General features: G+C 37.7%; 1 protein-coding gene and 1 long non-coding RNA gene across 3 annotated transcripts in view; one reads left to right on the top strand and one right to left on the bottom strand.

Moving 5' to 3' along the window:
* The window catches only part of LOC113048374 (NACHT, LRR and PYD domains-containing protein 3-like), a 165,367-nt gene that overhangs the window by 137,583 nt on the left and 1,454 nt on the right, over window positions 1–26,330 (top strand). The window lies entirely within an intron of this gene.
* On the bottom strand, window positions 892–7,346 carry LOC113048387 (uncharacterized). Its single transcript, XR_003276472.1, has 4 exons — window positions 7,245–7,346; window positions 2,256–2,386; window positions 1,449–1,560; window positions 892–1,339 (listed from the first exon to the last, which is right to left on the bottom strand). It is a non-coding gene; the product is annotated as an uncharacterized LOC113048387 (long non-coding RNA).

The following is a 26,330-nucleotide window of genomic DNA, read 5'->3' as shown; positions in this document are numbered from 1 at the left end:
CTATTTGGAGAATAAACCAGTGTGAATTTTTTCAACAAAGACGATGACAAAAATATTTGTTAACAAACATTTTTCTGTAACTAAGATGAGACATTGATAAGCTAAAACTAATATCTGATGATAAAGACTTCGTGCTTCGTCTTTGTCAAAATAAAACTAGATTACTAAAATATTATTTCAGATCTACCGGATATTCAAAATACAGTCGGACTCGTAACCCAAAAAGGCTACAGGTTCGAGTCTCATACTGGCAGGGATTCTAGGAGGGGGGAGTGAATGTACAGCGCTCCCTCCCACCTTCAATACCACAACTGAGGTGCCCTGAGGCACCGAAGCCCCAACATCAAAAAATGGCAGCACACACAGTGTGTGTGTTCACTGCTGTGTACGTGCACTTTGGATGGTATAAATGCAGAGCACGAATTCCGAGTATAGGTCAAAATACTTTTTATCACATCACTTTTTATCACTTTCCTAATAAAGTATCTATCCGAGTTATTAATGTTAACCAACAAAATATGTTAAATAAATATGTAACGTGAATTTACTGTATCTGAAAAATTAGTTTAATTTGTTTCTCTGTCGTATTTGTCTTATTGTCTAATTCTGCTTCTTTCAAAAATTCTCTACTGTTTCACTACTGTTAAAGGGATAGTTCACCCAAAAATTAAAATTGTCATTTATTCAAGTTTTTCCAAATTCAAATTCAGATTCAAATTTCTCATAAGCTTAATTGATTTGGTCTAAACTTTTTTGTTTGAAGATTACATATAAAATAGCTATCAAAATAAATAAATAACTGCAGTTTGACTAAAAGTAATGACTAAACGTAATGACTAAAAGTTGAAAAAAAAATTTCATCGACTAAAACCAGACCAAAACTATGAAAGACTCAAATGACTAAAATGTGACTAAGACTATTAAGCATTTTCATCTCAAGGTAAAGACTAATGCTAAATCAAAAATGCCTGCCAAAATGAACACTGGAACAGACATAGTCTTTATTGATTTGACAGCACAAGTACTTCTATTTAAGTGGGAAGAATAAAAGTCATCATAACAGTTATTTGAGAATTGGCTTACTAGTCATATAGAGCAAAGTGTCTTGGAGATTTTGTCCAACAGGAGATCTAAAAAGCCTAGGATGCTCCCAGAAAATATTCCAATTATTAACAAAAAGCAACATAGCACGAACGTGCCGGACGATGGAGTCTCCGATGATCACAGCGTCGTGTTCTGTCTCGCGAAGTGGAGCGAATCGGTTTCTGCCGGAGATCCTAAAGACCGGAGGCGGCGGATGGAGAGAGGTCGTCGCCCAGGGCCTGGTTCATGTCTTACACTGTGAAATAGGGTGAAGGACATCTGGGAAGATCGCATCCTGGGTACACCGGGCCTTTGCAGAGACCCACACAGAGTAGAGGTGGTGGGAGGGTTAGCTGTATGCTTACCCTGGACTTATGAGCATCAACCCCTGAATATTTCCAGCACAGCTCTCCACTCACTCAGCTGAGCCTGCTTCTCCACGATATCGTGGATCTGTTTCTCCACAGCCTCCAGCTCCTTATTAGAAATAAACAAACTAGAGAATAGGGGAAATGCAGAAAAGAAAAATAGCAATATGGAAAACATACAAAAATATCTTAAGATACCAGAATCCACATGTTTAGATTTTACAGATGCATGATGATATATTGTAAAAAATGAATATGAAGTTATTTAATAAGCTTCCTCGGATCACCTGTGTTTTCTATCTCTGTCAGCAGCTACCCTTAGACATTTTCTTGGAACTTCCCCTCTGTTTTAGAGGGTTTTTAAGACACTCCTGAAATCACTGTACAATTTTTTTTATCAATATTTGTTTACAATGATAAATCAGAACAAGCTTGAAACAGTGGTTTGAAATAGTTTCAGCCAATTTTAGACCGCAAGTGACGTCACTGATAGACTCTACACTGCAGACTTTTAGGTTAAATTAATTAGCTTAACTTTACTTCATTTATGTATTGACAGATTACCATCAAAAACATTTACAAAGCAATCAAAACCGATCCTTTACGCATAAGATGTAATTAAAAGCCCAAACTTTCATTAATAAGAGCTCAAATCTAATATGCTATAACGTTAATTATGTTTCTACGCTAGCGTAATACTTGCTAGCAGACATTTCAGGAAAAATACCATAATCACAAAGGTATAAATATTAACAAAAAGTACTTAAAGTAGACTGTGGATTATATTAACATATGTTACTTAACCATTCTGTTGTAGTTGTTGGCCTTTTCTTTGGTATAACTGACGACAAACAGAGAAAATGTCAGACAAGTCCTCTCCTCTCCAGCAGCTGATGTGTACGCGGTTGCCATGGTAACTCTCAACGGCTAGTAGGCTAATAAAAACAATAAACGTTTAGACGTTAGACTTTTGTTTTTACTTTGCTTTATACATTTTATCAACCAACTTATTTATTATAAATTGTAAGACTCCCATCAGAAGGCTAATTCTCCTGTCAGACACAGTTGAAGTGAAAAGTGCCTCAAACAAACGCGCTGTCCTCCTGATACTGTATCTGCGGCAGATGAGATGGTGTAGCCAGTCTGTCATTATTACACGTTCACAACTCCTTACGAGTCACTATATATTAAAAGCGTGTCCATATCCTGACTTGGTGAAAAGAAACATATTTTATCTTTAAGGAACGTTTAATCTTGTGTCTGAAGTTTAATTAAACTTTTTAAATAGCTCTATAATCAGAGAGCATATAAAGAACGTACAAAAAATATGGTAATAAAATTACGTGCATACGACGTTGTAGTTACGTTGCCAGTAAGTCATGAAGTTAAAAATATATAACCAATAGAGGACCTATCTGGGACGTTCTTGGTTATCTGGTCACGTTGGAAGGACGTACTGACCACGTTGTGAGTTGGTAATGTGATGGTAATAAAATTACGGGCATGCGACGTCGTAGTTACGTTGTCAATTGGTAAGTCATGGAATTACCAAAAATTACCAGTACGTTACGTAACTGTTACGTCGTGTGTTAGCAGGGAGTGAATGCACATAAATACTGATGTCAAATATTTGCTCAAGCTAAAGAAGGAAACAAATACTGTGATATGCTGTGAAACAATGCAACACACTGCACTGAAAGTGGTTTGATGGGACATTCATTCCCTCAATTTATTCAGACACAAAACAGCACTGTGTTGATCAGACATGCACAGTAGTTCTGCTGTGGCTTTATGGGTAATATTTTCAATGGCAAAATTGTCAAAAACAGACAAGATTGTGTCTAAAATATATCACAATATTACCTTTTTATTTATTGAACTGCTGTATAAAATCAGTGAAGGTTGCACTCATGTTAATTGGGACAAACAGCACTTGTGTGATACTGCACTCATTACTCGTAGGTTATTGGTTATATGAAACACGAGACTAAAACCTATATTGGGCATTTACAGTAAATATGTAAACACAAAGAAAATATAATCTATTTATCTTGCTATGGATTACTTTGTAGGTCCTCTTAATCTGCTCATTCACCTTTCTCCATGTTTCTCTAATAAACTAGCTTAATGTGAGTTAGTCATGCGCACTTATTTACATGTTGCTGTATACACATAATAAATATATCTGTTTTACAGTGGACCTGTCATACCAGAGTAATAATATACATCATTATACCGCCCAGTCCTAGTGTAGCCTATGATTATAATACAACGTCCTGACAAACCTTTCTGTCCTTTCAATGCAGTGTGTTTTCTGGTTCACATGGTGTAACTAAACTTTTTCTGTCTTAACCTGAATCAGAACGGTGAGTGTGACTATTTCAATGTTGGTACCTGTGTGATTCTTCATATCCATAAACAGAGAGAAGTAGATATGGCCACAATGTTTGTCTGCAAGAAGCATGTGGTTTTATTTATTAACTGCTAAAGCAACAAACCTTACATACCAGGGTTTTTCCAACATTGAACATTTTTTGGCGGCCGCCAAAACAATTTTTTGTCCCGCCAAAGCCTTATTTGATCTGTAATTGGGTTTTGTGAGTGAAGCAGGCTACTGACGGAGAGAACGAGCTCAGCGCCCCAACCCCGCGCGCGCACTCTCTGTCTTCAGTTCTGTCTTTGCTTTCTCCCTCGCATCAAAATCTACTCATCCTAAGGTCGGAAGACCGAATCCATGTTTCACGTATTAATCCACAGTATGTATAGGCCTAAGACAACGTGCAGTTAATTACCTATAAAACATTTTAGTTTAAAGTTAGACTGGAGTGAGATGAAACTAGATCAAAGCACAAAGCAAGCTGTTGCTAGCTAGCTGCTAATTTTATTACATTTTATATGGTAAAAAATAACACTATTACACCTTTTAACGCTATGTTTTCAATTGATATGATTATACTAAAATAATGATCAGGTCTATCAAAAAATGATTTTATCTTTCTAAACTATGAAAGCCAGTCATGGAAAAAAATCACAGCTTTTTTTGCAAAGAGGGCAAGAAAGGATGACAATGATCATTTTTTCATGAATATAGGATAAAAAAAATGGTTTCTTTTAGGATTTTTTTTTTTTTTAACCGAACCATTCGGTTCACCACACAAGGCTCGTGTTGGGACCGCGGTTCAATTTAAATTTGACAAAGCATCTGTAATATGGTTTGCTATAAATAGCACGTAAAACAAACTGGGTTCAACTAATATATGTTTCTGTTGATGGATGTGCATTCTGGATTCCCAGAAATTACAACAATAGTGATAAGAAGAAAAAAAAAACTAGAAACAAAAAAACCCAGGATTCACTCTTGATCAATGTGAATTACTGCTGGAATATGAGCAGACATATTTATTCCATAATCACCCGGGTGCTGACAGCGCGCGAGCACAGATGAGATCTGAACAGCACACGTTGATATGTGTTTAAACTAAACTCATTTAAGCTTTGTCAGTTTAAACATTTAAGAGCCAAAGGACGCGAGCTCGTGCGCAGTGAGAAGAATTGTGCACGTGCTCTGCGCAAACCGCGCCTCAGAACGCGCGCAAATATTAAGATCTCTCTGAAGTAGCTATTGCGTTTAAATGGACAAATACACACAATAAAAATATGTCAAAATGCCCGTCTTGGTAAGTATCCTACAGCAGACATAGCCTACTGAACGTATGCCTGTTTTATCAGTGCATTCTCTTAAAGTGACAGTCTTTATATAAATCGAACAGCAACAACAAATAAATCACTCACTGTTCTTGATTAAAAAGCTTTTATAACTTTAATAAAGAGCAATCTTTAATTTATACAGTCCTGTATGCAATGCTGTTTTACATTTGATTACTTTATTCAATTTCTGTACCTAAAAACTTATGCTAGACCTGCCCCCCCCCCCCCCCCCCAAAAAAAAAAATCACTGTTTGTATCTTTACTCTATTGTATTTATTTGTGCTGTTGCTTGTAGTATAATTATTATTTTTTTTTTATTAGAAAGTATAGTTTTCCCATAAACATAGCACATACCGAACTGTATCGAAAACGTGACTCTAAAACCGTGAAACAAACCGAACCTTGCCACCCCTATTTTCCTTGTATTTATTTTAAATTTAACATTTATTGTCAATATTGGGCTTGCGGATCATGTGGGTACTAGGTACTCTTTGCTGTGTGTGGATGACCATGTCGGTCAGCCACCACCGAAGACCAATTCTGACCCAGGAAAAACCCTGCATACCACAGCTTTAAAATTACTCAGCTCAAAGTAGCCACTTCTTGCAGATACTTATGTTAATTATTATATTTTAATATGAGTCATTTATAAAAAAAAATTATAGAGAAAAGGTGTAACAGAATGTAACAAAGTCTACATCTGATGTCTTTGAGGTGAGATAGTGGGGTCAGATTTGGTCTGTTAGCCTTCAGTTCTTCACTTCTGAGGATTATAATGCTCTGTCCAGCGTCCTTCACTAATACTGTGTAACATCTGATTACTCTAATCACGACCCCTTCCCCAGATCAGTTCAACAGCTTCTCTAGCTATTGAAGGGAAATTTAAGAATAGAGAAAATGTTAATAAACTAAAATAGCTTAAGGGTTGAATAACTCCACTCCCAGAAAATAACTTTTACTGTACCTTTCAATCATACTGTAAAAAACTACTTTATCAGTATTTAGCCATGTTGTCCAATCAAAATGTCAGAAAACACTTTATAATAACTTTAAGTAATAAATCATTAACATTCTATAATGCTTAGCAGATTATTAATTAAAATATATAAAAAAAAGAGCTGGAAATAAGAGACAATGTGTTTGTTAATGTTCACTAATGTACTGATTAAACATTACCTAATTATTGACATCAGATAAAAAGTCAGCACAATTCATTTTTATGATGGTTTACATCAATTTTGCATTACCTCTCTGCACCTCTAACTGTACATTTCATTTATTTTTTAAAGGTATAAAGGTGTGTAAATTATGCTGAAGATCAAGAAGAGATGCTTTTAGTTCTTTTGTTTTATTCTGCTATTATGACCTCAAACATTTAATCATCTTGATATGTTTAATTGGACAGTTCCATCTGCATTATAACAGTTAAAATAATATTAATAATTTATTATTAATTCTAAATTACTCTTAAAGCTGACTGAGCTGACTCTGTTACAGTTAACTGACATCAATAAAATAAAGTAAAACATTAATATAAAGGTTTACAGTATTCCATATAACCATGTTAACGTACAGCTAACACAACTCATATATTCTCCAAAGCTTCTCTCACTGAACATTTATATTATCATAATAAACTCTGTGGCCATTTAATCTGAAGATGACATTAATTTCTGTCATTTAAGTTACATGTTCACTTTGCGCTTCTGAACGCATATGAATCGCGCACATGACCCGTGTTATGTCTGTTATCATATATTATCTGTTCAAACACATTAATTATCTACATTTAACTAGTTCTGCCTCATTCTCTTCACTGTCGTCGTGTTCATTTCTGTGAACATGATTAATCCTCTCTATCACACGCGAAGTCAAGGCATATGAGGCTTTATAAAAGTCTATTTCCTCATTAATGTCGCAGTTCTTCCAAAACTTCCGACACACTTTTGATATTGCTAATCTTTCATACACACGTTAAATCGCGGCCTATCTTCGTGCTTTTATATCGTACACGGATTATGACTGCTTGAACATGAACGATGTTTTATGGATCGATATATTAATCTTAATACTTGATTTACTCACCTCACTGACAGCTGCTGCATCACTCGTCCATCTGTAGTGCGCGCGAGCATGATTAACCAATCAGAAGGCAGCCCGCGTTTTCCGCGCCACTCTCTCTCTCTCTCTCTCTCTCTCTCTCTCTCTCTCTCACACACACACACATACACATACTCTCTCTCTCTCTCTCTCTCTCTCTCTCTTTCTCTTTCTCTCTCTCACACACACACACACACTCTCTCGCTCTCTCTCTCTCTCGTGCGCATGCGTGGGCGTTTGTGGAGCGAGCGGAGCGTGGCTGTGAGAGCGACTGCGAAGTTTGTGGTGTTTGAGTTTCTTACGATCCTTTCTTCTTTTTCCAAAGTTAGTATTAGGTGAGTTTTTGTTGTTTATTGTTCCCGGCGGGTGTTTGAGATGGAGACTCACTCGACAGGGTGTGACTCCTCTCTCTCACTCCGCCATGGAGTTAGATGTATACCTGAGGCCGGTGTCTCAGTGGAAGAAGTGCTCGTGGCGATAGGCGAACAGGTGGGGTTTGATAACGTTGTTTCAGCCTCGCGGATGAATAAGGCCGTTGCGGTCTTTCTGAAGGAACGGAACTTAACAAGTCGGTTGGTTGAGAGTGGCATTTGGGTGAGTGGCGTTTATACTGTCATTTCTCCGCTGGTGTCTCAATCGACCCGTATAACAATCTCAAACTGTCCCCCTTTCATACCAAATCACGACATAGAAAAGGAATTGCTAAGATATGGGAAAATCGCTAGTGGAATTAAAATGGTTCCACTAGGATGTAAAAATGAGTCACTGAAACATGTCACGTCTTTTAGACGGCAAGTGTTTATGTTTTTAGACTCAATGGTTCTTGAAATCTCTTTTCGAGTTTTGTTTGAAGGCAAGTCTTTCATGCTTTATGCAAGCACGGGGAGTTTAAAATGTTACGAATGCCATGAAACAGGGCATAAAAAAATGCGTGCCCTCATAAAACGAACACTGAAAATAACGAGACGGATAATGAAAAAGCAGGACCAAGTGGGTCAAATGAAAAAGCAGGACCGAGTGGGTCAAAAGAGGATGAAGGTGAGAAGGATAGTGTAGCAAGGAGCTTAGATGAAACCGAAAAGAAGGGAGATGAATTAGAAATGAACGAGAAACAGAATAATCAGGATGTAAGCTGTGAGGAAACAATTGTAAAAAATTGTGTTGAGAGAGCTGAGGAAAGTAAGGTGAATGTTTCTCAATGTGAAGATGAAACTGGACACAGGAACGATCATACAGGTGCATGTGAGGTTGATGTTAGGGATGATGAAATGGAGGAGATGGCTGATGATGACAGTCTTTCAGAAATGTCTGACATCATTTCTCAGAGTGGTGATGATCAGTTATACACAGTAAAATAAATTAATGATTTCTTGGATGAAACGTTTGCAAAGACTTTTGATGTCAAGACTTTTTTTCCTGATGCTGAAAGATTTGTGAGGTCAGTCATTAAAATACAGAAGACTGTAGGATTCGAAGAACTGAGTCGTAGGAAAAGATTTAGACTGAAAAAAATTGTGACAAAATTACGGAAAGGGAAAGAATGTATTAAAAAGCAATATACATGATGGTTGAGTCACAAAGGGCACTTTTTTCCTTTTCTGTCTTTTCTCTTCTGATTGTTTGTCTTTCTTTCTTTTCTCTTTTCATGGAGAGCATAAAAATAGGGACAATAAATATTAATGGAGGAAGGAATTATAGTAAAAGAGCTGCTTTGTAATAATTTATTCTAAATAAAAATATAGATATAATTTTTTTGCAAGAAACCCATAGCGATCTGGGTAATGAAGTAGAATGGAAGATGTGGTGGGAGGGCAAGATTTTTCTAAGTCATGGCTCAAATCTAAGTGGAGGTGTTGCGATTCTATTTTTAAAAAAGAAGATAAATATGACTAATATATCTTCCTATGAGATAGATAAGGGCAGAATATTGATTGTACAGGTGGAGTTAATGGGATTTCCGTTTCTCTTTATAAATGTTTACTCGCCTAATAATGGAGCAGAAAGGGTAGAATTTTTTAGAAAATTATCTAGTGAATTAAAAAATTTTGATAATGCATGTATGGTTCTTGGGGGTGACTGGAATTGCACCTTAGATTTTACACTAGACCGAAATGGTGAAGAACCGTATCCCCAGTCTGCTAATTCATTAAGCAGTATAATAAAGAAATATGACTTATCTGATGTTTGGAGGGAAAAACACCCAACAGTAAAACATCTTAACCCAACAGGTTAAAGCATCTCATGATCATATTAGTGCTGCGAGGTTGGATAGATTTTATGTAAGTAAAAATAATTCTAATAGAGTTTTAAAAGCCAATATTTTTCCAAATGGTTTTACTGATCATCATTTGTCCATGATTGAAATGAGTTTAAAAAAGTCACAGCCTTCTAGTTACTATTGGCATTTTAATTTGAAATTACTACATGATTCTAATTTTTGTGATAAGTTTGGGTTATTTTGGTCTAAGTGGCAAGAGCAAAAAAGTGACTATGGAGATTTAGTCCAATGGTGGGAAGTTGGAAAAGCACAAATCAGAATTTTTTGCCAGAACTACACCGCTCACTCAAATAGACTTGTAAAGAACACTATTAAAATACTTGAGAGAGAAATAACTGAAATCGAAGAAGGAATTATTGAAGGAAACTCAGAAAAAGGGGATCAACTGAGAGAAAAAAAGACTGTTTTGGCATCCTTGTTTAATGAAAGAGCAAAAGGTGCTTTGATAAGAGCCCGCTTTTCCTCAATAAGCGAAATAGATGCTCCGAGCTCATACTTCTTCAACTTGGAGCGAAAAGAAGGAGAAAGAAAACTCATGTTGCATTTGAAACTTCCAAATGGGACTTTAACAACTAATCCAAAAGAAATGAGAAACCATGCAAAGAACTTTTACACTGATTTATTCGAAGCAAGAGACTGTGACATTCACTGCATAGACGACATACTAAGAGATCTTCCAAAGCTCACCAATGATCAGAGACAATGGCTTGATGCCGATATTCAATTGGACGAAATATCAGAGGCGGTAACGAAACTTTCTAATGGCCGGTCCCCTGGTATTGATGGACTTCCTTCTGAATTTTATAAGCAATTCTGGAAAAAGATGATATACTTGATGTTTTTAGAGTTTCTTATAGGAAAAATGAACTTCCGACTAGTTGTAGAAGAGCGGTTCTATCTTTATTGCCAAAAAAAGGTGACCTTGGACTGTTAAAGAACTGGAGACCAGTGGCTTTACTGTGCACAGATTACAAAATTTTAGCAAAATGTCTTGCAAATAGATTAAAACATTTTTTAGAATATGTTATTAATGACTTTCAAACATATTGTGTGCCAAAGAGAACAATAATGGACAATCTTTTTCTTGTTCATGATGTAATGAATTTAGCAAATGCTGGTAATGAGGATGTGGGTTTTCTTTCAATCGATCAGGAGAAAGCTTTTGATAAAGCTGATCATCTGTATTTATTTAAAACGCTTAAATCTTTTGGTTTTGGTCAGAATTTTATCTCTTGGATCAAACTTTTATATACTGGAGCGTCCGCAATGTTAAAGGTTGGAGGTGGGTTAAGCTGTCCAGTTTTAATTCATAGAGGTATAAGACAAGGCTGTCCTTTGTCAGGACAGCTGTACTCTCTAGCAATTGAACCTTTACTATGTAAACTTAGGGAGAAATTGCAAGATTTTTTAGTGAAAAGTTGTGAAAACAGGCCAATCACTCTTTCAGCCTATGCCGATTACATCACTGTTTTTATAAGAAGTGAAACAGATGTAATGAATCTAACAAACGCTTTAAGTATCTACGAAAAGGCCTCATCAGCTAAAGTCAATTGGCAGAAGAGTGAAGGATATTTATTAGGAGATTGGCAGGGAAGGACCCCTCCTGTGCTTCCAGGGGGAGTTAAATGGGGAAGAGAGGGTTTGAAGTTGTTGGGAGTTTTCTTAGGAACAGATGAATACAGGCAGAAGAACTGGGAGGGTATGGTGGAGAAAATGTGTGACCGGTTGTCTCGATGGTCGTGGGTGCTGCCCCAGCTATCATATAGGGGCAGGGTATTGGTCACAAACAATCTGGCTGCATCTGCATTGTGGCATAAAATGAATGTTCTGGATTCCCCAGAATGTGTGGTTGAAGAGCTGCAAAGAAAACTAGTTGACTTTTTCTGGGATGGGCAGCATTGGCAAAAATCTGCTGTACTTTTTCTACCTACTCAAGAGGAAGGACAAGGCCTGATGGACATTAAAAACAGAACTAGAATTAAAAGTTAGTGAACTAACTTTGATGTTGGCTTGGCCATCTTGGCCATGGGGCAAAAGAGCCACAGTACTTGTGTGCCCAACATTCTTCAGTTGCCCCTCTGCAAAAATAAATAAATAATAATAATACCATAAAAAAATACACCTACAACAGTCTTTTTCCATGGTCCCTTGCTGTTTTCTTTTTTAATAAAAAGCCTAGGCTATGATAGCAGCTACGACAGGGTTGTCTAGCTGAATGCGAAATAAGTCATGCAAAAACCATAATCTCCTAAATACCATTCAATTTAATCTTATTTTAATAGTACTGACAACATATTTTAAGTTATCACACATTACTGAAAAATTAAAGAAGGGACACTATATATAGTATACTTCGGCGAGTCAAGAGCTAAACAAAAAGTCCTGTTTCATTACAAAATACTGTAACTTTTATAAACTTTATACTATCACCACAAAATTTTAATTAATATTTATTATAAAATAAATATATCATAAAACTGAAACTTAAATATATTATTTCTATAGGCTATACAAAACAGAAAAGAAAAAAGACTAAATAATAAGGCTGAATAAGCTGATCTATAGCATGTTAAATGGTGGTTGCCTGTCTATGAATGGTACACCCCTCTAAGCTCACAGAAGTGGTTTGACCCAAGTCCTCAGCAGCCAATGACATTGACCTCTTCAAACTGATTTTTAATGTGTACTACACGTGTATTTAACACGTGAAATACATGTTAAATACCCGCTGATTTTTCACGTGTAAACAACACGTATTTAACGCATTAAATAATATTGGATATAATATCGGAGTAATATAGTATTTTAAGAAGCTCTTAAAAAAATATATAAATGACTTTACCATGTTGTGCAGCGCCGATAAATAAATAATATTAAATACGTGTTGTCTACGCATGAAATACACGTATTTAACGTGTTGTTGACGCGTTAAAATTCACGTGTATTTGACCCTCTTGGCCTTCCATACACATTAGATACAATGAAGGGAGACGTGAAAAAAGGACATCGCGTTGTTTTGATATGAATTACTTTATCACAGAACATTTGTTCGGGAGCACTTGTTTAGTTTAAAAGTAGACATGTCAAGCTTTCTATAGATATCTCTCTCATGTCTCTTCGTTGAGTATTCACTGAGTTACAGTTCATTTTAATGACGTGTTTGTAAATGAAGATCAGCGCAGACCAAGGCTGCAGACAGCACACCTTGTTTGTTATCTTTATTTTATAAGTGCCCAAAGTTTTGTTGTTGTTATGTTTGTATCCAAAAAAAGTAGACCCTTTACAGAGACACTTTAAAATTCACGTGTATTTGACCCTCTTGGCCTTCCATGGACATTAGATGTGAAAAAAGGAAATCGCGTTGTTTTGATATGGATTACTTTATCACAGAATATTTGTTCGGCAGCACTTGTTTGGTTTAAAAGTAGACATGTCAAGCTTTCTATAGATATATCTCTCATGTCTCTTCGTTGAGTATTCACGGAGTTACAGTTCATTTTAATGACGTGTTTGTAAATGAAGATCGGCGCAGACCAAGGCTGCAGACAGCACACATTGTTTGTCATCTTTATTTTATAAATGCACAAAGTTTTGTTGTTATTATGTTTGTATCCAAAAAAAAAGTAGACCCTTTACAGATTCGATTGATGTATTGCTCTTATCTGTACGATTAAAACTGAAAGTGTAATTTAAGTAATTTTCGGGGTTATCAGGAGAAAATAACTCGACTCCAGACTCCAGACTCCAGAGTTAAAAGGCTGTCGTGACTTTTTTTCCTTCCAGTATTCATAAGCTGTATCACGCTGTCAAATTATTTTTCATTTTGCACACACAAACAGCTCAAAAACACCTGAATTCTGCTCTTGTTGTGTTCTAATGGGTGGATTAGTGCATTCGCTGTGAAATTATTTTTGGAAGCTCTTAAAAAATGCTGATGAAGCGCTCATTTCTCTCTCGTCTTTCTCTCTGTTCTTTGGCCAGAGACATAATTATGTTGGCTTGGTTTTTGTTTTATTAATTTTTAAACATCAATCTCCCATAGACTTCCATTGTCTGAGAAAAATCGCGCCCCTACTGTTTCAATACCCGTGACAGGAGGAGGAGTCTGGCTTGGTTTCACTTTAAAATCGGTTAAAAATAAAGTAAATAATACAATTTCCTTTAAACTGACAAGCTAAACCAACATATCTGATTATTACAGGGGTTAGGGCTCATTAATAATTTATTTCTGGGCAGAGAGCAGTCAGAAAGACGAGACAAGATTCATTGCTGGTTAGCTGTCTCCACGGAGCTCACAACGAGCGAATTTATTCTTCTTTACGCCCCCTTAAAAATTTCAATTTAAATTCAGATGTTTCTGAACTGTTTAAAGTAATAACATGATATATTCGCGACAGCCAACTGTTCGCGAGCTCGCGATGTATTTCTCTGAACACTTGAAGAGAATTTACAGCCTGTCACATTAAAACACTGCAGCGAAACGGCACAAAACAATTAGAAGAATATATTATACACATGAAAATGAGTGTTTATATGTGCTTGTGAGATTTCTCTGTCAGGCTGAACGTCGCAGCGATTGCTCGGGGCTGCATAACATGGTAAAGCAGGGAAAACTGCGACCAAAATGGTCTTTCACTGATCAATGATCACTGATTATTTTTGTACCTACTTATGTGTTATGCTATGATTTAATATGAGCATTTATTAAAACAGAAATGTGTATTTTAAGAATACGTTTTATAACGTGCTCCGAGCATTCAACACATCAAGTTCTCTTCAGCCCCGCGCTGCGGGAAAGCTGAACTGAGCAGCTGGTGACTCGCGCTGTGTTCGGTGCGAGAGAGAGACGCGTCTCGCGAACAGGGACAGCAACACTGAACCGAGCTCTCGTTCACCTGCACCTGAACGAACAAATGCAAATCGCAGTTTAAATAAACAGGAAAAAAAGAGCGTAAAGCAAAAGAGCTCAATTCAGCAGCGCGGTGTTCTGGTGTTCAAGGAGCAAGCAGAGACGCGTCTCAAAGTTTTCTTGCTTATGTACCGACAACAAATACATACAAAATATGTCGAAATACCCGTGTTGGAAAGTGTGTTCGAAAGAGTATGTGGTTATGTTTTAAGTGAAAGTTAAGAGTTGCAAAAAAATCGGATGTGTATCGTTATAATGGATGCGTTTGTCCGCGCCTAATTTACTAGCTCTGCTGTCAGTGTCTTTAATGTATGAAAATGAAAGTAAATCACTCACTGCTCTTGATTGAATTACCTTGTAGTACAAGAATTTATCCAAAGTCAATCCAAAAATCAGATAGAATTGTTTTACTAGTGGGTGCAGGCCACTAGTTCATTTTATGTAAGTGAGTATGGCAAAATAGTGATCTGTGAAATATTATACCCAAACATTCTTCATACTGCAGGCTACCAGTGAAATTGAATAAAAAAATAATAATAATTAGGGACCAGACCATTTTTTGCTTAAGTGTTTCTTTCTTTAACTGCTAATGCAACCTTTTCACACCACAGACTGAACCAAATTAAGCATTGCTTGCTTGGTAACTGTTCAACAAAGTATTGATAGTTGTGTAAATATTGTCATACTGACAGTTGTCTGAAGTTTTGGTTGATTCCATTACATATCTTTTTATCAAAGTTATCCGACATTATCAAGATGAATTTGTTCTGAGTTATTCTTGTTCATATTTTATTACCAATTTCTAAACCACAGCAAATAAACTGTGATAATCTGAGAAATGTTGAAGGTGTCTGAATGCACTGTGTGTACTGTAAGAAATAGAACAAGGCATGTGGTTTAAAAGATGGCAAGTAAAACAAAAAGCACATCCAATACAGTTTCATTATTGTTCATTATTATCCAGTAATTACTATAAATAATTTGTGCGACCAAATCATGTTATGCGCCAGTAACTGAAAAAGTTATTAGCACAAGAGCCACCAGTGGAAAAAGTTAGTGTAGTTCCCTGTGGTAAAGTCATTTATATATTTTACTTCTTAAAATAAAATAGTACTCCGAATTGCACACAATCCACTCTTTAGAACATAACGAGAGCAAAATCCAGAGGTTTTTGAGCCGTGTGTGCAAAATGCAATATTTCACTTTGCGAAGGGAAAAGATCGGACAAATAAATACACATTTCATTCACACTGACAAGCTAAACCAACATATGTTATTATTATCGGGTCAGATCTCATTAATAAATTATGTCTCTGGCCAAAGAACCGACAGAAAGACGAGAGAGAAATGAGCGCTGCATATCAGCCAGCCCAGTTATCACTACGAGCTCAGAATAAAAGCATTTTTTTATTTTTTAAGAGCTTTAAAAAATAAGATATATCACAGCGAGTGCACACAATCCACCCATTAGAACACAACAAGAGCAGAATTATGGTGTTTTTGAGCTGTGTATGTGTGCAAAATGAAATATCAGCGCGATACAGCTTATAAATACTGGAAATAAAAAAAAAGTCACGACAGCCTTTTAAATTAAAACAGTGCAGCGAATCAACACAAAACAATTAGAAGAATATATTATAGAGATCAAAATGAGTGCTTGTGTGATCTTTTTGTCTTGGGTGAAAATAAGATCCATCTCTCCAGCTTCAGAGGACAGTGATTCTAGCTTTTCGTTGGTAGATCGGACTAATCAAGTACACGATTATTTCAAAATTCATAATAGCTTGGAAAATATAAACGAAAACAGCCACGAAACATAAACTGTTGAAAAATAAATCGAAAATAATTATTGATGCTGGATTGAATATTAAAAGAGGCTGCATTTACCAGCTGCTTTCAGTATGTTGTCCACACGATGGCGCCACAGGATAAACACTAAATACTTCAAGATATATTCAGAGACAAAGCAGTTCATACAAGTGAATGCATAAATTGCCTATTTTCAAGTAAATTATGAGTCCTTCTGTGAGTACTATTATATGCACAACATGAAAATAGATAACTTATATAGTGTCCCTTCTTTAATTTTTCAGTAATGTGTGATAACTTAAAATATGTTGTCAGTACTATTAAAATAATATCAAATTGAATGGTATTTAGGAGATTATGGTTTTTGCATGACTTATTTCGCATTCAGCTAGACAACCCTGTCGTAGCTGTTATCATAGCCTAGGCTTTTTATTAAAAAAGAAAACAGCAAGGGACCATGGAAAAAGACTGTTGCAGGTGTATTTTTTTATGGTATTATTATTTTTATTTTTTTGCAGCCGGGCAACTCAAGAATGTTGGGCACACAAGTACTGTGGCTCTTTTGCCCCATGGCCAAGATGGCCAAGCCAACATCAAAGTTAGTTCACTAACTTTTTTAATTCTAGTTTATTAATGAGATCTGACCCGGTAATAATAACATATGTTGGTTTAGCTTGTCAGTGTGAATGAAATGTGTAGCCTATTTATTTGTCCGATCTCGCCCCGAAACGCGGCTGTCATGTGGACTTCAAGTGTTCAGAGAAATACATTGCGAGCTCGCGGACATTTGGCTGCCGCGAATATATCATGTTTTTACTTTAAACAGTTCAGAAACATCTGAATTTAGCTCTTGGTGTGTTCTAACGGGTAGATTGCGTGCAATCGCCGATATAATTTAATTATAAAAGGTCTTAAATAAGAATAAATTTGCTTGTTGTGAGCTCCGTGTAGGCAATGCCTGAGCTGAGCAGCAGTGATTCTTCTCTCATCTTTCTGACTGCTCTCTGCCCAGAAATAAATTATTAATGAGCCCTGACCCCTGTAATAATCAGATATGTTGGTTTAGCTTGTCAGTTTGAGGGAAATTGTATTATTTACTTGGTATTTTTAACCGGTTTAAAAGTGAAACGAAACCCGACTCCTCCCTTAATCTCGGGTATTGCAACTAGGGGCGCAATTTTTCTCAGATAATGTAAGTCTATGGGTAATGTATTTTTACATTTAAAAATTAATAAAAAAAAAAGATGGTCTGAAAAGATATAGCATAAAGCACCCCCCTATGCTGCAGGTGTCTGCCGAGTTTGGGGCTTGTGGCTTTAAAGCCCTAGGAGGAGTAGCGTTCAGACTTTCTAGGACCATAAGAATAATAATAAGAAGTTTAAATAGCATAACAGTATGTTGGCTTGTTGCCAAGCCAACATAATAAAGACTTTCCGACTTCAAGCAGCTCAGAGACTGTTGTATGCGGAGCCGTGCTGGGCTGATATAGCGCGAGCTGTGTTGAGGAAAATGAATATTTTTAAGTATGATGTACAATTGTTTTGGATTAAATTGGCCAACATGGACTTGAGGAATATTTCCCCTTTTTATAAGACCGTTTTGAGAGCATGGACTTCAGTTTTTAAGGTCAAGAGGGTTCTCACAAACATTGGACTCTGGACAGAGAATGAACCTCTTTTTAATAACCCACTGATACCAGCACCGGCACTGGAGTCCAGAAGCATCCAGAATGTAATGGCAAGAGCGGGGTGTACAAGGATTGCTGACCTAAAGACTGGTGAAAACTGGAAAAGTCCAGAGGAGATGTGCAACAAGACAGGCATCAAGTCCATAAGGATAATAAAGAGAATAATGGATGGAACTGTTTCCGCATTGCCTTCTGTTTTCAGACAAAGATCAGAAGAAAATGAGGTTCCTGAACAGGGCAGAGGGAGCCGGTTTCCCCAAGTGGATGTTTCAGCAGCAGTGGATGAAGAGACTGAGGAAGGTTCTCTCCTACACTTCAGGACTCCTGTACTGGAAGGTTTTAAGACTGTCTCAAAAAAGGCCCTGTACATTATTTGCGTGAAAGTGTCCCATTATAATGCGCTCAAAGACTGTAAAGAGACCAAGTGGTCACATTTTTTCGGGCCAGACTCGTCCCCTAGAAGATGCTGGAGGTCCCTCTACAAACCTCCTATAGAGAAACGCACTGCTGATCTCCAGTGGAGGGTTGTTCACTGGGCGGTAGCTACAAACAGACATGTGGCGCACTTTGACCCCACTGTAGGGAAAGAATGTCCTTTTTGTGGCACTGAAGAATCAGTTGATCATTTGTTTTTACATTGTTTAAGGTTAAGAGAATTGTTTCAGATCTTAGATGGGTGGGCTAGAGATTTGGGCGTAGTTTTTAATAATGAATTATTCATTTTTGGACCAAAATATGTTGCATCAGACAGAAAAAAAATCTTGTTAATTAATTTTGTGATTGGAGGAGCAAAGATGGCAATCTGGTTAACACGGAAAAGAAAATTGAAAGGAGAGGGGGAAGTAGGTTCTGAGGTGGTCTTAAAGGCTCTTATAGCAACCAGAATCAAGGCAGAGTTTGCATATTTTAAACTAATGAATGATATGGACAAGTTTATTGAAATTTGGGCTTTGAATTATGTTTTGTGCTCGGTGGATTATGAAAATGAGCTGGTTTTAAATTTATGATTGTAATGATAGACAATACCTTGTAATGTCTATGAAGATGTATGAGTTTCTGAGTGGGCATATGTGTTTATAAATGTACATCTGATGTTAATGAATAGATGTTTATGAAGAATGTCTTTATAGTCCAAGTATAAATAAAGGTGTGTTAAAAGTCTCTCTCTCACACACACACACACACACACACATACACTCTCTCTCTCTCTCTCTCTCTCTCTCTCACACACACACACATACACATTCAATTCAATTTTCAATTCAAATGAGCTTTATTAGCATGACTGTGGAACACAATGTTGCCAAAGCATCAACATATTATATATAAATAATAAAACAAACAAACAAAACATATATTTACAAATCATGTCATATGTAGCATAGTAAATATAAATAAATCGATAAATAAACACAATTTATCCTAATAAATGAATAAATAGAGTCGGTCTCTCTAGAGAATTAGTTGACTCTGGCGTTGTGAATAGCTAACACGTATTTAGCGGCTAGTGCAGCTGTACTATCATCTTCTCCCAGTAAGAAGAACATTTTCTCAGTGTCGCTCAGTTCAGAGAATGAAATCTGGGCAGAAAGGTTTCTCTTATACTGGTGTATTTAGAGCAGAAGAGCAGAAAGTGTTCCTCATCCTCGATGTGCTGTAGGTCACAGTGTCTCTCTGTCCATGTTTGTCTATGTCTTCCTCTCTCTATCTCTAGATCATGGTCACTTAATCTGTATTTGGAGAGGATTTGTCTTTCTTTAAAATGTTTAATAAATAGATAACTGGCCAATTTAGTGGTTCTATTGAGGGCTGAGTAACATTGCAGTTTATTCTGGAGGGCAAAATGTGCTTTTAGTGCTTCATCATGAGTGACTTTTAGATGTTTGTGGATATTGTTAATAAAAGGTTTGGGGTTGATGGGGAGTATATTCTGATGGAGCAGTTGAAGAGCGAGTGAGTTCAGAGGATGAGGTTCTGCTGAGCTTTCATTGGCGAGGAAGGCTTTATATTGCACTGACTCTGGGTCAGACTGATGGAGGTGATGCCAGAACTGAACACATCTCTTCTGGATCTCCATGTTCAGCGGGTACAGGCCCAGCTCAGCCCTGCAGGCCGCAGTGGACGTGTTTCTGTGAACCCCGAGAATATTTTTGCCAATTTCCAATTGTAATTTTTCTACTGATGTTTTATCCCAATTTTTTAAATTTAGTACTGGTCCCCAAATTTCACATCCATATAAAAGAATTGGTTTTATTATTGAATTATATAATTTTATCCAAGTTTTAATGGGTAATTTTAAGTGTCCACATCGTGACTTTATAGCATAGAAAGCCCTCCGAGCCTTTTCAGCGAGTGTTTTCACAGCCAGACCGAAGCGTCCCGAAGCGCTGATGTCGATGCCCAGATAGCTGTAGCTAGAGCTGTGCTGCAGGACCTGGTCTTTATACAAGAACTGGTGTTTGTGTCCCTGAGATCTGGCTTTCTTCTGGAACACCATGACTCCGGTCAGGGCCCAGTCGTGACAGTATTGTTCCAGCAGGGACAGGCTCTGCTGAAGGTCCTCAGGTCATCCGCATACAGCAGACATCTGACCTCTGACCCCTGCAGAGTGAGGTCGGGTGCAGTAGAGCTCTCCAGCGCTGACGCCAGGTCATTGATGTAGATGTTGAATAGAGTTGGGCTTAGACTGCAGCCCTGCCTCACTCCACGGCTCTGCTGGAAGAACGCGGTTCTGTGGTTACCGATCTTCACCGCACTTTTGCTGTTGGTGTACAGAGATTCAATAATGTCAAACGTTTTTCCGCCAATGCCAATTTGTAGGATTTTGTACAGTAGACCATCATGCCAAATTGAATCAAATGCTTTTTTAAAGTCTACAAAACATGCAAATATTTTCCTTTGTTTGTCGTTGATGTTCTTGTTGATTAGAGTGTGGAGAGAGTAGATGTGGTCGGATGTGCGATGTTTTGGTAAAAAGCCAATCTGTGCTTTATTTAAGATGTTGTGTGCTGAGATGTGTGAGACGATGCGTGTGTGAATGATACTGCAGAACAGTTTTCCCAACACACTGCCCACACTTATCCCGCGGTAGTTATTGGGGACACACACACACACTCTCTCTCTCTCTCTCACACACACACACACACTCTCTCTCTCACACAAACACACACTCTCTCTCTCTCTCTCACACACACACACACACACTCTCTCTCTCTCTCACACACACACTCTCTCTCTCACACAAACACACTCTCTCTCTCTCTCTCTCTCTCTCTCACACACACACACACTCTCTCTCTCTCTCACACACACACACACACACTCATCTCTCTCTCTCTCGCTCTCTCTCACACACACACACACTCTCTCTCTCTCTCTCACACTCACACACTCTCTCCCTCTCTCTCTCTCTCTCTCTGGTGTGTTGCATGCTGGGTAGCGAGAAGGTGGCGTTTGGGTCGCATGTGGGGGAGCGCACAGTTTTTCAAGATTTTTTCTGCTTTAACCGTTTTTTTGTTTGTTTGTTTTGTCTTTTTCTTTTCCTCTTTTTCCCCCTAAATTTTTTGGGCATTTTTTTTTTCTCTTTTGTATTAGTGTTAGTCAGTGTGATTAAGTGAGTGGGGAGTGTGAGGCTGTAATGACGTCTGCCCCGGAGCGGGGAGCGTCGCCTCTCTCTCTCAGGAATGGGTTCAGGTGTGCGCCGGAATCAGGCGCAAACATAGAAGATGTTCTCCTTGCCGTCGCGGATCAAATCGGCCACGAAAACAAAAACTCGGCCTCTAGGATGAACAAAGCTGTTGTAGTGTTTCTAAAAAACGAACACTTAGTAAAAACAATGATCGAAAACGGAATTTGGGTTAAGGAAATGTACGTGCCCGTCACACCCTTATCTGCCCCGGCTACAAAAGTCACGGTTTCAAATGTACCGCCTTTCATTTCCAATGATTTAATTGTAAAGGAGTTGTCTAGATTCGGGAAAATTGCTGGAGGGGTGAAAATGATTCCGCTTGGATGCAAGAACGCATCGTTAAAACACGTGTTGTCTTTTAGGAGACAACTGTATATGTTTTTAACTTCGCCGGACAAAACACTCGATGTCTCTTTCCGTGTGTCTCACGGAGACAGTTCATACATGCTGTACGCGAGCACAGACAGTTTACGCTGTTTTGAGTGCGGTGATATCGGCCACAAACGCTTCGTCTGTCCACATAAACAACGCGCCGAGGAGAACCAGGGCCCGAGGACAGATGAGCAACAAAGTGTAGCGACGGAAGGCAGTGTACAGGCAGAGACAGTCAAAGTGATCAACACTGAGGTAAGTGAAGCGGTTAATGTTGTTAATGATAGCCAAATGCCTAGTGTCAGTGCCGTCAGTGCTGCAAGTGTTCAGCAGAGTACTGATGGTGCTAATGCTGAAGAGGCTTTGAGTAAGAGGAGTGTGGAGAGCAGTGATGAGGAGGTGGATGGACAGTCTGAAGTCACTGAAGGAAGCATTAGAGATGATGAATCCTGTTTTGATGTTGATATGGATAAGGCTTATGATGGAGTGTTGTATACTGTTGAACAGATTAACAACTTCTTGGATGAAACCAAGGGCAAAAGTGTTGAACTTGCAGAATTTTTCCCCGATTTAAATAAGTTTGTTGAATCAGTGAAAAAAATTTGCAGTGAGTGCAGCAATGAAGTTCTGTCCCAACAAAAGAGATTCAGGTTAAAGAAACACATAACGGCAATTAGGCAAAGTTCAAAGAAAGTTAGAAATAAGAGAAGTAAATTAAAATAAGGATCACATGGGTGTCTACAACTCTTTTGGGTTTCTCTTCACTTTTCTGATTTTATTTGATCTCCTTCCCTCTTTTATTTCTATGGATATCCTAAGAGTAGGATCTTTGAACATAAATGGGGCTAGGGGTGGAAATAAATTAGCTTTGTTAAAAGAGTGTATTGGTCCTAAAGAGATTAATGTGATGTTTCTTCAAGAAACACACAGTGATGAAGCAAATGAAACAGATTGGGGTTTGAGATGGGATGGTGAGTGTGTTTTAAGCCATGGCACTAATGTAAGTGCAGGGGTGGCAATACTTTTCTCAGTGAAAACAAAGATCAATATTTTATCAAAACAGGAAGTAGAAAAAGGAAGGCTCCTTGTTTTAAAAGTAGAAATAAACAGTAAGGTTTTTGTTTTTATTAATATTTATGCTCCCACAGTAGGAAGTGATCGAATTCAACTGTTTCAGAAACTTAAGAAAGTTCTTTATGATTTAGATCAAGATGATTTTTTAATTATGGGTGGGGATTGGAACTGTACTGTAGATTTTATTACTGACAGGAATGGTGAAGAACCTCATCCATCATCTGCTCTATCCCTAAAAAATGTTATAAAACAATCAGAACTCATTGATATTTGGAGAGGAAAGAATGAAGGAGTGAAACAGTACACCTGGATTCGAGTTACTGACAATAGAATTAGTGCTGCTCGTCTCGATAGATTTTATATGAAGAAAACTATGTATAATAGAGCAATGGACACACAAATAATCCCAAACGTTATTTCAGACCACCATATGATCACTTTACATGTTTTATTGTCACATACAACCCCTCGTTTTTATTTTTGGAAGTTTGACACCAAACTTCTGTTAGATCACGACTTCTGCGAAAATTTTAAACAATTTTGGAGTTATTGGGTAACTCAAAAAAGTGATTTTAACAATCTCCTGCAGTGGTGGGAAGTGGGGAAAGCTCAGATTAAACTTTTTAGCCAGCAATTTTTATCACATACAAGAAACGAGCTCAAATATACGCTATATGTTTTAGAAAAAGAGATATGTGAAATTCAAAATAGCCTGATGAACCAAAATGATCCTTGTTTACAAGATCGCTTAAAGACAAAAAAACAGGAATTAAGGGATATATTTCAGGAGAGGGTTAAAGCAGCTTTGGTCAGAGCACGGTTTATATCAGTGCAAGATATGGATGCTCCAACAACCTTCTTCTTTAACCTGGAGAAAAAACACTCCCAATCCAATGTTATGCATGGCATTCGAAAAGCAAACGGGACAGTTACCTCAGATCCTCAGGAGATGAGAAGGCTTGCTGTGGACTTTTACACTAATTTATATGCAAAAGAAGAGACTGATATCTATCCATCAAGTGACTTTTTTAATGATCTGCCAGTATTGGATGAACAAACTGCACAAACTCTTGAAAGTGACCTGTGTTTCGGAGAAGTGACGGAAGCAGTTCATCAGCTTAACAAAGGGAAAGCTCCAGGCATTGATGGTCTGCCGGCAGAGTTTTACAAATCATTTTGGGAAGTTATTGGACAAGATTTGTTTTGTGTTTTAAAGGAAAGTTTTAATCTGAATATGCTCCCTAAAAGTTGTCAGCGGGCCGTTCTCTCTCTAATCCCCAAAAAAGGAGATTTGCTTAGTTTAAAAAATTGGAGGCCTGTGTCTGTACTCACCACAGATTACAAAATACTGTCTAAGTGCTTTGTTAACAGACTTAAAAAAGTGTTAGACAAGTTAATTTTTGAAGACCAATCTTATTGTATTCCCAAGAAATCTATTTATGATAACCTGTTTTTAATGAGAGATATTTTAAGGTATACAAAACTGTACAATGAGGACTTTGGGATTGTTTCTCTTGATCAAGAGAAAGCTTTTGATCGTGTAGATCACCAGTATCTCTTTTATGTTCTTAAATGCTATGGTTTTGGTGAAAAGTTTTTATCTTGGATAAAGGTGTTATACAATGACGCTTCATGTTTGATAAAAGTTGGAGGAGGGTTAAGCGTTCCTGTAAAAATGGAGAAAGGCATTCGACAGGGATGTCCTATGTCAGGACAGCTTTACAGTTTAGCAATAGAACCTTTACTTTGCCTGATAAGGAAAAAATTAAAAGGCATAGTTATAACAGGAGGTTTAAGAAAAGAAGCTTTTGTTCTCTCTGCTTATGCTGATGATGTTGCCGTTGTAATTAAAAATACAGAAGATGTGCAGTGTTTAGAAGAAAGCTTAGAAATATATGGCAAACTTTCTTCTGCCAAACTTAACTGGGAAAAAACAGAAGCCTTATGGTTTGGAGCCAATAGTAATCATATTTTTAACTTACCTAAACTTCCAAAAAATGTTAAATGGAATAAAACAGGTTTTAAATATTTAGGGGTATTTTTAGGTAACGATGACTTTGAAAAGAAAAATTGGGAGGGATTAGTAGATAGGGTCCACGCCAAGTTGTCTAAATGGAAATGGTTGCTACCCCAGCTTTCGTATAGGGGAAGAGTTCTGATCGCCAACAATCTGATCGCCTCAACACTCTGGCATAAGTTCATGGTCCTCGACCCACCGATGGTTTTAATCAGAGAGATTCAAAAGATGCTGGTGGACTTCTTCTGGTCTGGACAACATTGGCTAAAGCCAGCGATGCTCTACCTACCGGTGCATGAAGGTGGACAGGGACTCATCGACATAAAGGCGAGGGTGGCAACCTTTCGATTGATGGCGGTCCAGCGCCTCCTCTATCATCAGCCTCACGTGTGGATGGACGTTGCGTGTGCCCTGCTTCTTAAGACCAGAAGAATGGGCTTGGACAGACAACTGTTTTTAATGAATTTTAATAGAACTTCACTCGGAGGACTTACACCCTTTCATAGTAATATATTGGAGCTGTGGCAGAATTTTAATTTTTCCAGAGAATGGGGGAGTCCTGATGCCTGGATCCTAGAAGAGCCCTTATTTTTTAATGATCTTTTACACACTGCTTGTTTGTCCTCTGATGCCATTAGAGTTGCACTGACTAGTGCTGGGATATCAAAGGTTTCCGATCTCAGAAGAGGATGTGAATGGATGGAGGCAAAGGAACTGGCTGATATGGTGGGCTTCAGATCCGTAAGGACCACCCAACGGTTGTTTAACGAACTAGAGTCGGCACTCCCAAGAGCAGCAAGAGACTTTTTAATTGTAACTGCTCCAAAAACCTGTAAAGAGGCGTATGGTTTCCCTGATTTTAAAATCTCCCTAAAGGATGAAGATTGGGAGGAAACCCCTGGAAACACAGTGACTATGAAAATCCCGGAGTTGAGTTGTTTTAGAACGCTTACCAGGAAAACTCTTTACAGAGTGTGTGTTAAAAACTGCAACTATAACATTTTTAAAGACTTCAAAGGAACAAAATGGACTTCAGTGTTGGAGTCAGACTCTTCCCCGAGAGGAAGCTGGAGGTCCCTGTACAAAAGACCCATTGAGAAGAGAATAGGAGATCTTCAATGGAGAATTGTATATGGGATATTAGCCACAAACAGACACATAGCACGGTTAGATCCTTTAGTTGGGGAGGGATGTCCTTTCTGTGGTGAGTCTGAGAGTGTTTTACATGTTTTTATGC

Source organism: Carassius auratus, chromosome 29 (genome assembly GCF_003368295.1).
Source record: "Carassius auratus strain Wakin chromosome 29, ASM336829v1, whole genome shotgun sequence".
Lineage (NCBI taxonomy): Eukaryota > Metazoa > Chordata > Actinopteri > Cypriniformes > Cyprinidae > Carassius > Carassius auratus.
The sequence above is the reverse complement of the archived record's forward strand: the minus strand, read 5'-3'. Positions and strand labels throughout refer to the sequence as shown.